The 12,114-nt window shown below is 30.7% G+C and overlaps 1 long non-coding RNA gene across 1 annotated transcript in view; it reads left to right on the top strand.

Annotated features, from left to right (window-relative positions):
• The window catches only part of LOC119626182 (uncharacterized), a 52,225-nt gene extending 40,345 nt beyond the window's left edge, over positions 1-11,880 (top strand). Inside the window, exon 4 of the long non-coding RNA XR_005242341.2 lies at positions 11,714-11,880. This is a non-coding gene — a long non-coding RNA (uncharacterized lncRNA). The remainder of the gene's footprint in view (positions 1-11,713) is intronic.
• The last annotated feature ends 234 nt before the right edge of the window (positions 11,881-12,114 follow it).

Genomic DNA, 12,114 nt, shown 5'->3' with positions numbered 1-12,114 from the left:
TATATTTTCAATGTAATACACTGAAGAATCTTCATTGAAGCAACTTCAAAATGAAATTTAATGTTTCATGAAACACAATTTCTCCATCCTTAAATGTATTTTAGTAGAGAAAATATGACTATGAGTTAAAGAAAGAAATGCATGTATCAGATGGAAAAGAAGCGAGGTTGCATGAGGAAGCAGCAAAGGATGTTTCCAATCTGAGATTTTCCAATTCTCTTGTTTTAGTTTAATTGAATTGGCTTAAATTAAATTCTCATTCAAGTATATTTTATACTTGAATTTCAGGACTACATTCATTTATAGAAACAAAGTTTACTAAATGTAAAACTTCTTTATCAGGTGGATCTATACTATAAAATAACTCTTTCAAACTTAATTTGTGTAGAACTTGTACTTGGATTTCAGGATGTATGAGATGATATTATGTTTAATTCTTTGGTGGTTAACTTGAGAAAATTTTAATACATTTCTTGGGGAATCTATATACATGTACACACACACAACAGAATTATCACAAAAATTCAAAATATTTTACTTTCTTTGAAATGCATAGATTATTTATCAAAGAAATTACACTATTAATCTTAGAGTTTCTATAGTGATTTAGACATCATTTACATTTATTTACATTTACATATATTTCAAGAGTTTTATTTTGAAATATTTTTTTTTCAGCATCTGAACAATTTTTGTCCTTGAGAAAATTTGTTGTTGTTGTTTTGAAATAATGTTTTTGTTTCATTTAAGCCTAAATGTAAGGAGATAAATTGCTACAAACCCTAATGGTCTTCTTTATGATGTGAATACCTGTCCGTGGAATTGAGACCACCAACCAATTTCCTATAAACCATCAAGCAACATCATGTGCTAACAATTTTCGGTCACTTTTAATCTGGTTTGGATTCAAAATGGTAAAACAGAGGTGAAAGGTCGGATTTAAAAAAAAAAGAAGAAGAAATTCTCCTGGGATAACCAGCCTTTTGAATTTTCTGAATTTAAGTTAATTATATTATTAGAATTTAATGAAATTATCAACATGTTCAGTTTCATTTCACAGTAACACTTCCCTGTTCAGATTAGAATCAATCTTTTAATGTTTATCTAGGTGTTTATAAAGAGAACTATGGAGGACCTAGTGTTTTTATAATGCACTTCATTATTAGATTTTGAAGTGAGACCAAAATTTAAGATTTGGTGAGGGAAATGCTTTTTTTAATGGTAAATGAACAATGTTTTTGTTATGTTCTTATGGAATTTATACTTAAAATTTACTCACTGGTTAAATATTCGTCTCAATGCTGCAGTGCTGTTTTTGACCTGACTGTTACTATATTTTTGTCACAGTTACTTATTTGTAAAATTAAGAAAATATTTAATATTTAAGTAGTTTAATAAAATGACTACTATTTCTTTTAACCAATATAAATATAAAATAAAATAAATTATTCTAAACTTTAATATATGGATAATCTTTTGAACTTAGATTCTAAAAAGTGAGAATGAGTTTATAACTATATTATAGGTTTCCTACTTCACATATTATTGTGTTTTTAGATTATCTTACCAAAATAGATGATTCTGTGAAGGCCTTAATGACTCTAGCTTAACTTTATGAACTTAGTCATTAAAAAAAAAAAAAAAAACTTAAATTTTTTGGTCACGTTATTATTGTAGGTTGCTTTCTCTTGTTATTTTAAAATTTATTTATTGTGTGGTGAGTTTTTTAGGCATGCTTTGCCTGTGCAGAGAAGACCTGAAATTTCTTTCAGTAGGGATGCAAATGATTGGATTAAGGGAGATATCTAAAGCCACATTATCTTATGAGCATCACCAGAAATAAAGCTCTTATTTAAAAAAATAATAAAATAAAATAAAATAAAATTTATTTATTAAATAACAAAAATTTAGATAAATATTAATGGAATGTGACACAAAAGTGATAAAGATGAAAGATAACATAGAGTATTTGTAAAATTTGTTTGTTTTTCATATGATACCATGTGAAGTAATTAATTAAGGAGATATAAATTTCTGAAAGAAGAAATAAATAGGCTCTTGGATTTCTGACAATCTATTTAATAAACAGTAATGAAATAAGAACATATTTTAAATTTTTTTTAAATGGCAGTTTGATAAAAAATGCATTCGTAAAGAGACTATATAACTCAGAATACATCTCAAAATAAGGACCACTATAAGTATCTCCTGATTCAATAAAAATATAAGTTGAAATAAATATTTAAATTTTAAAATTAAAGACAGTTTATAATCAACTGTAATCGATTATGATCATTCTCTTCTACTACGATGATAAAGGTGACCTTTATAGGCTTTATAGTTGTTAAATATTTGTATGTTTGTGGCATTTTTTTTATTTTCAAAAAATCCTTTAACACCCAATGTTGCATTTATAATTTTATCTTTGTTTTATCTTAAAGAGGATAAAAACATTTTTTAGGCTTCGGGCTCCACAAAACTTAGATCATCTCCTTTGTTCAAAGTAATATTGTTTAAGAAATATTTAAAATTCACTCAGATGAAGAATGATGTAAATTTCTAAACAAGAAGGGGAAATTACAATTACTTTGACTTTCTTTTACATTCTTCCTCCCCTTCCATTTTCATCTCTGTGCAATGCTAAGTTGTCTAAGGCAAAGCCTTCTCTAACTGTGCAATCGGGAAAAGGTTTGAGTACATGGAATGAGAAAGCTCATAATGTATACCTTAACAAAATGTCTTAGCCCAATTTTTGAGACAAGAGATTCTTATGATACTCATTATTTCCCATTTATTTTATTCCTTCAATGACACATTGTTCATCAGTATAACTAACTTGAAACACAACTTCAACTCTGCCAACGACTTCTGCTTTGGAAGATAAATTAATCTGTAATTAACAGAAAATCCAAAATAAGTGTGGCTTAAACAACAGAAAAGTTTATAACATTCCAAATTAATTGTAAGGCAGTCTAACACTGGTCTGAAGCCCCATATTATCAGGGATGCCAGCTCTTTCTCTTTTGCTGATCTGTTGATCACAATATACAGTTTCTACAACATTTTCCAAGGCAGCTATTCAAGTAAATGCCTGAAGTAAGAAAAAACATGTTAGTAACATATTTCTCCTTTAAGACACTTCCTGGATATTCCACAAGGCACTTCTACTCATAGGTCATTGGTCAGAATCGTGTTGCATGGAAAATGAATTATTTATTCTGAGTGTCCCGGGGCATAGCTAACCTCCAGGGTTGATATAAAATGTCCATGCCGTATAAACTGTGTTATGTTTGTAACTACCGTTTTCCAGTTCATTGTCTTTATTGTGGCTATCTAAGAACTTGAAAGTAGCCTGCTCAATTCTTGTCACTGCACAGTTTCCATTTGTATAGAGATGAATAAATTATTGGTGTCATTCACAGCCACTATTTTTAGTTGTCATTCTTAGAAAGTATAATTTCAGATAGGAAGTTAGTATTCTTTTTAACTTTTTTCCCTTAAGGCTAATCTTAAGAGGTGAGCCTAGGAGTGCACAGTTCTCTTAATGCAAATGTAATATTATATTAGAATATTGTGTATCATGATATTCTTAGACCTAAAAAAGTAATATTATTTCACATCATCTGAAATCCTAAGAAATAAAACAAGAAAATAAATAATTTAATATGACATATCAAAATTACATATATCAAAAATAAGATAAATTAGTAAAGGAAGAATACTTAGTTAATGAACTACGGAAGAAGTAAACCACCAAAGGTGCTTAAAGTTTCAAATAATAGCAAGGAAAGCAAAATGGAAAGGGAAAAGGCAAAATGATTATATTTGTATTATATTTTTACTAAATGGGAAAAGAATGAAGCCAATAATACAGTTAAAATTGTGGGGGAAGGTGAATAACTTTAATGGCTAAACAATACATATTCATGAACAACATAGAAGGGGACAGGAAAGTAATATGATTTTATGTACCAGTTCTTTATTTTAAAAATATATATGGTAGGCCTACTATATTCCAAGTTGTATTCTACACTCTGGCAATAAAAGAGTGTATAAGACGAAGTCTATGACTTCAAGAGTTTATATTTTAGGAGTGATAAAGGCAATAAAAAATAAACAAATATAAAATTAAGTGATATCAGTTAATTGTTAGTATGTTGAGGAAAATAAAACAGCATAAGAAGACACAATGATTTACAGGAGGTAAAATGGCAGGCATTTACAGAAGGTGGAAGGGCAGGGCACAGAGTGATTTACAGAAAGTGGCAACTATTTTGCAATTACAGTCTGAGAATGTCTTTCTGAAGATGCTGTATTGGAGCAGAGCAAAATTGTGACAAGAAGATTCTTGCAGAAAAATGTTCCAGTCAAAGGAAATGTCTCACCTTGCACCCAAATTCTGAAATTCGAAGATAGATAAGGCTCTAAAAGAATTGCTGTTAGGTTTATTACAGATCTCATCATTCAGAGGAGTAAACATTACTTTGAACATGTTACAAAAGCACAGAATAGAGGAATAACAGGATGTTGCCATCATTTATAAAAGGCTGAAGGTCGTGAAGCAAATTATTAACCCTACAAACAATGCCAAATGCACAAAAAATCAACTGATAACTTAGATAAGTTTCCTAAATTTCCCTTTTTTAGGTAATTAGCAATGATATTTTTAAATAAAAAAAAGAAATGAAACAGGATTAATATTCTCTGTCATATTTTGAAAGGACTCAATATCCCTCCACCTCTTCCATGTTGAAAAAAGATAATATATCAAATTGCTCCTATTCTAGAAAAATAGACATAAAACTAAAATAAAATTACATTAATATGTACTTGATGCAATGATATCAATTACTACATGTTACTAGAAAACCACAGAACAGGGGTTTCTAATTCACCCCAGAGAACATTCAGTGAAGGCATCAGTGATTAAGTGTTATTTGATAAATGGTGTGTTGCTGCAGTTTTCAGGCAAAATATGAGCAGCATAACAGAACTAGGAATGAACAAAAGAAATGACTGGAGAAATATCCAGGTGAGAAATTTTTTGATTAGCTAGCAGGACTTAAGGAAATGGACAAATCAATCATGACTCCCAAAATTTAAATGTAGGGCTACTAATTTAAATGGACTCTACAAGACTAGGAGATGGGAAATGAGTTAAGCATACCACCCAAGGCCTATTCTATTAATGCTGAATTTAATTACCTGGCATAACTAGATCAGTAAGGGACCAAGGGGAGAAGAGTTAATTTATATGCCCCATCTCCTCTGAGTTGCTATTTAGGTTATTAGAAAAGCACATAGTAGGGGTTCCTAACCCCTAGTGTACCTCATTTTATATACTAAAAGGTTTGGAAGCTGTTACTTCCTTGTATTTCCTCTCTCTTGGTATTTACTCATGATGATAGTTATGATTTCACATGAGACTAAGAAATAATGGGATAATATTATGCTTTTATTATAATAAAAGATATCCAGTGGCAGTTGAATACAAAAATCTCAAAATCAGGGTAAATTTTGGAAATCGTCAGCATACGAGTTGGGGCAAAATCATAAACACAGATAAAATAACACAAAGAGAGTATAAAGAGCAAGAAAGAAATTTAACTTGGAGAAAGGGACTCACAAATAAAATTAAGCACCAACAGTAACAGAAGGATAAGGCAAATCCCATGTATTCAATAATTCAATCAATTATATAATCCTGCAGTTCCTAGATAATAAGTCAACAATGTCAGATTCTATTTAAGTTACGCACTTTTAATGTTTTGACACGAATTGTTATTTGATCATTCCAAGTAAAATTCAAATGCTCTAACTGCTAATATTTTGCTTGTGGTAGTACTTGAGTACTCTGAAAATCATATTGACACATTTTAATTATAAATTAGTAAAAACAATTATGTAAATATTTACTTAAAAGCTCTATCATTGGTTGTATTTACAAGAATATCTTTTGGTTACAAGTCACAAAAACTCAATCAATAGTAGAATATGTTGGTTCAGAAACATAAAAATCCAGGGTCATTTAGGTTTAGCTGGATCCAGGAACTCAATAAAATAATCAAGTATCAGATAGCCTGCCTCTTTTTATGCTCTGTCTCTGCTCAATTTTACTTTCTAATGGTTTCAGGCTCAAGAAGTTTGTCTCCTGGCCATCATCAGATATAGTTTGGATTGTAGTTAACAACTAGCAATGCCAGAGAAAAGTGCATAGCATCCCATTCCCAAGATTTATATCAATCTTTGGAAGACAAAGTCACTGAAGCTTTTTCTTTAATATACACCATAAAATTCAGGAAGTGAAGCCAGGTGATTATAGACTCTACCAAGTGAAAGAAAGAGCTGTCCTCCTTAGAGGAAAAAGATGCAAAGAACAGGATGCCAGGAAGATAAAAACAACAAATATCAACCGCACTACCTAGGCATGTTATAGGTAAAAAGGATCAAGAGAAAGTATTTGAAAAATATTGTGACCCATCAAAGTATGTTTTTTATTCCTATAAGGAAACATAGTGTTCTTTCACTCCTTACTATGATTTAGAATAGTTCATAGTCCAAATCAAAATAATTAGCTATTACTATAATGTTTCTTCACCAGACATACATAGAAATGAATACTTCTAATGAAGGATTTGAATTGCTCTGTTTTGAATTTGTTAACTATTTGTTTAACCTGTGCTGTCAGAAGTACTATAAATCTATCTTGGATAATTGTATGTGTCTTTTTCTTTGGCTTGATACCCTTAAATGTCACTAGAGACTATCTTTTCTCCACGAATGATTAATTTTAAAAAATTATACATTTAGATTGAAAGACGTGGAAATAGCATAAAATATCAGTAAATCCACCTAGGAAGGAAAGCCAAAAATAACACACCTGAAAAAGTAAAGAGTATAACAGTTATGCCAATGGAATATCAATTTAAAACATAAATAATTATAATTTTGATTGACTATTTCTAAAGCGTTTTTACATATGCATATGAAAGCAATGCTAAATTGTGTTTTTCTGAAAGCTTCTCATCTATGGTTTAAGAAAAGATTTACATATTTTACATAAAAATAAATTTTGCTGCTGCATTCATTAATCATTCAACAGTTATTTGATAGCACCTGTGGCATGCCAATCACTGTTGTCAATTTTGAAGATAGAGAAAAGTACCTACCTTTAGACTTTGCAAAATTAAGAGTTTAAATGATTACAACTTGGGTATAAGATATAAGGAGAAAAAAGAATCAAGAATGACTTCCAGGCCTTTGGCCCTTACACATTGTGTGAATAGTGATTCTATTCAGTGAGATGGGGAGGAAAAGTAGATTGGGATGATATGCAGGGAGAGGGTAGTTCTGTTTTGGACATAGTTTGACATGCCTGTTATAATGCCAAATGAAAGCATGAATTAGACAATTGGATACAGAGGTTCCTGTTCAAGAAAGAAGTTCAGCCTGCAGACAAACATTTGGAAGTAAAAAATGGAGAGATGTTAACCAAGGCCATCAGACAAAATGAGATTCTGTAGGGAGAGAAAAAATTAGAGAAGAAACGGCCAATGATATCCTTGAGGTGCTTGATAATTTAGAGTTATGGAAAAAAGCAGGAGTCAGCTACAAAGATAAATAAAGTGATGTAGGAATGTAAGGCCAAATAAAGAAAGGATTTCAAGATAGATGCAGTTGAGTTAACAGTTGTTAAGTAATCAAAAAGGTGAGGACTGAGAACTTGGCAAGATGGTGATTATTAGTAATCTCAATAGGACAAGTTTCAATGATGTTGTTGAAATAAAGAAATAATTAAGTTGAGGAAACAGATAAAAGGAGAAGTAATAATTGCTTCAAAGAGTGTTGCTCTAAAAAGAAGTAGAATAATAGGGTGGCAACTAGAGAATGAGTCAAAGTTTTCAAAACGTGGGTCGTACCATGATGGGAATTACACAGCAGAGAGTGAAAAACTGATTATATAGGGGAAACAAGATGGATATTTTAGGGAACAAAGCCTTGAGAAGTTTAATGAATTGGATCTAGCAAACCTGTGGAGGAATTAGCCTTCAATACAAGAAGTGACATTTCATCCATAAGTTCAGGAAGGAAGATCTTATGTACAAATATAGACACAAGTGGTTTTGTAGATTTTCTTCCTTCCCATCTGGGATACAATAAACAAGATCATTAGTGAGACCCAGGGTTGGAGAAAGTTGTTGACAATTTGAAGAGAGAGGAAAAGGTGCAAAGTAGTCCAGGAGACTGGAAGAGCAATGCTGGAGCCCATGAAGGGTTACACTATCAGAGAATGTGCTGGGAGAATGAGTGTGATGGTGCATGATATGTTTAGACAGCAACCACAGGGCATGATCCTGATCCTATCAAGTGAACAACTGAGATTGGGCTGCAGGGCATAGTCTAGGTCATAGATTAGGGAATATGTTTTTGACTCGATAGGAGTTCGTTGGTAGAAAGTTTTGCAATTTGTAATATGCTGAAAAAAAAGAGCTATAGCCATATAGATATAAAACCATTTAATCTCACTGGTAAATAAGGAAATACAAATTTAAAAAACCATAAAATACCATTTTATGTTTTGAAATTTGCCAAAAAATTAAAACACCATAATATAAAGTCTTACAAGGATTACATTCCCTGCTGGTAGAAACATAGTTATACCCAATCACTTTCAGATTATTTTGTCAATATCAAGGAAAGTTGAAGGTGCCCAAATTTATGTGGGAATATACATTAAAGAGACTCTTGTCAGCTTCATTAGACATACACAGGTAATTATAATAAAAAATACATGTATATTGGTAGGAAAATAGGACAGTCAATTGTGTTATTGTTATAAGTTAGAGTGTTGTGGAGAGATAAAAATGAATGAATTATCTCTATGGACCAATATAAAGTGAAACAAGAGGGAAGATAAATATTTCAGTGCTGGAGAAAGTTGGCTTATAGAATTGTTGGTGGGAAGATAATGATATTTCCATCCTTTTGTTGTCTTAATGAATTGAAAGATGAGATTAGAAGCTAAAATAGGATGGAGGAAAGAAGAGCAATTTGGAGACTTGAGAAAAAGGAACACTGTACAGTAGTCTTCAGAAAAAGAAATGAAGAAAATTCACTAGAGAAATCTAGCAATCATAAGCAGAGTTACAATTCCTACAGTTTTCATCATTTCGATAGCAATAATCATTTCAGTAATATAACTGAAATTAATTTGTATCTACAAGGTTATACTGCTAGACCAGAATGATTTAAAGTTTCCAAGGGCAATTAGCTGAAAATTTTTTAAAAGGGTGGAGGTAAGGAGGCTAAATTTCTCTGAGCCTTGAAGATGCTTGTGCAATTGCAGCTCTCTTAAAGGATGATACACAATCTTACAGAAGCATTTTACCAGAGAACACCTAATTGGACTTGACTAGCGAGACCACTTTATATATAGCCTCATAAACTTAGTAAACTATTGTTTATCATTATTAATATTCATTTAAAAAGAAGTCTTGATTTAGCAAAATTTTGCCATGTTAAAAAAAACCATTATAAGTACAAGGATCTAGTAATATACTTAACAGCGCTCAGGCATTGAATCAAAGAGGTTTGAAATACTATTGAACATGTTTCTTACAAATACAAGTTGTTGTACAGTTCTTGCAATTATGAGAAGTACTTCAATATAAAATCTCTGGAATGAGATGGAATGTATTTTCTAAAGCAACTTTAAATTTCAGAGATATATAAATAATAGTATATCACATAGTGGTTTTTCCAAGTATGTGCTCTTAAATTTAGATATTTCCTGTTATTTTATTTCCTAGGAGTAATTTTTAAAGTACAATTGGTTAAGGTTTTAGCCTTCATTATTTCCTAATACATATCTATATGGAAAAAGTATTCCAGGTATTGTTATTTATAGAAGGGATTATTTTGCACTGTATTAACAAGAAAGGAGTGTATCCAGCCGAATATTAGTATTTTTCTTCAGTTTCCAGGAGTGATTCGAATTCCTAGTCTCAGATACAATCTTAAATTTCTGAAATGGAAACCTCTGTTCTGACTGTTCCATATTTGGCATCAATTTTATTATTAAGCTATTAATACAGAGTGCTTCAAACACTCATCTCCAGATTATTTAGTTTAAGCAATTCAAGTGAACTAGAAATATATAAATTTATTTTTCAATGCTTATTGGAATGATAATTTGGGGGATAAAAAATGTCAATTGAAAGCATTCAACCACAATAATCTTATTTAATAGTATCTTTCAGGCAAGGTAATATGTATCAATGACACAGATAACTTTTAGACTAATTTGATCGTTTTCAAAGAAGTACCCTCTTTATGAACAACTTACCTTGAAGAAGAAGGACTGGGGAACAAACATTTTAGGATTTACAGATCAAATAGTCTCTGCATCAAGAACTCAAGTATTCAGCTCTGTTGTTGTAGCGTGAGGGCAGCCATAGATAATTTGTAAATGAATGACTGTGACTGTGTTTCAATAAAACTTTATTTACAAGAACAAGTTGCAAGCCAGATATTGTACCTGGCTGTAGTTTGCTTACTCCTGGATTGGATCACTTCTATATAAATAAAATCCATTTACTCAAAGTTATGTATTATTAGTAAATATCTGTCATATGCGGCTAATGAAGTAGAAGAGATTTTCCAAGAAAAATATTAATAAAATACTGATGTAATAAGATAAATTGTATTGACATAAGAAAAATCACTTTTGTATGTAACCTTAAGATAAGATATAAACACAATAGTTGATGCCTTCTTTCCGTTTTCTTCTGTTAAACGATCCCTCTAAACTCTCCAATGTTGCTTTTAAACACATTCTGTATTGGTCAAAGACTTTTTTCTTCTTTTTTTTTTTGTTTTTTGTTTTTTGTTTTTAAGTTTCCAGTAAGTTACAGAGTACATGTTAAAATCCACATCTTTGTATTCCAATTTTGGTTTATTATTGTCAAATTTAAACAAAGAGGCATCTGTCTAACTCTGAAAGACAGGAGTTTACAAATATTAATGTTACTGCAAGTGGAGAGCTATTTACCCACTACTCCAATGGAATTGTCATTCTGCCAGAAGGCTTCACTGGTATCTATTAAAACTCCACTACACAGAACACTGATCCCCTCCAAAGCTCTAAAATTTTCAGGGCTTTGCAGTGTTTTAATGATGTATCTCTATAAACTCAGATTTTTTTTTCCTGAGTTGGAACTGTTTTATTTCATCTCTAAAAATAGATGCAAACCCCATTTTAAGTGCTGAATTTAACATTTTTAAAAGTTTAATTTACCAGAATGTTTAAGATTTTAAATAATGACGACATAATTCTGTAGCTTTGTATTTTTCATCTTATATATTTTCTCTCTTGCTTATTCTATTTCATTCTCACATACATATATACTGTGTATATATATAGATATAGTAATTTTGTTCATTATTGTGTGTAATTTTCAAACAAATAATTAGAAATAAAATAAATACTAATTTTTATGTACTTTACTAATATCTATAAGTTAAATTCTGATATATGGACTCCTATAATCTTTTATAATTTGTTATATTGTTAATTGGGTGGCAATTTCAGTTTAATAATTTTCTCTAGGCTAAATCTATAATTTAATGGCTAGAGTAGAAAGAGTATAGAAAAATATATAATCTATAAATGGTTATAAGAAAAAGATTTCTGAAACATAATTTTCTTTTTCAGGTACCACATCTTTATTCTTATGAAAATCCAGATACCACTGATACTCTTTGGAGTAAGCATGCAAAAATATGTAATCTGCTCTTACTGAAGAAATCTGAAAGCATAATTTTTGTGACAAGAATAATAACTGCGTGAGAAATGAAAGCATTAATTTTTCAGTGTTTCCAGTTCACCTTTTATTAATTTATTTTCACTCTTTAAACAAAGAAGGCCTAATGGGATAGCATAGTATTAAGATATTAGGAGACTTGAGGTGTATACAATTGTTTTATAAGATATAAGGATTCTTTTGATGGCAGAACACAATTGCATTCAGGTAGAATAAAGACAGAGTTCTTTGTTATTTATATCTCCAAACAAGAAAAGGCTGACACACAGGGTCAGGCAGGGAGTTGTACCTA

This window comes from Chlorocebus sabaeus, chromosome 21 (assembly GCF_047675955.1).
Source record: "Chlorocebus sabaeus isolate Y175 chromosome 21, mChlSab1.0.hap1, whole genome shotgun sequence".
Taxonomy (NCBI): Eukaryota; Metazoa; Chordata; class Mammalia; order Primates; family Cercopithecidae; genus Chlorocebus; species Chlorocebus sabaeus.
Note: the sequence above shows the minus strand (reverse complement) of the source record. Positions and strands in the feature narration are given on the sequence as shown.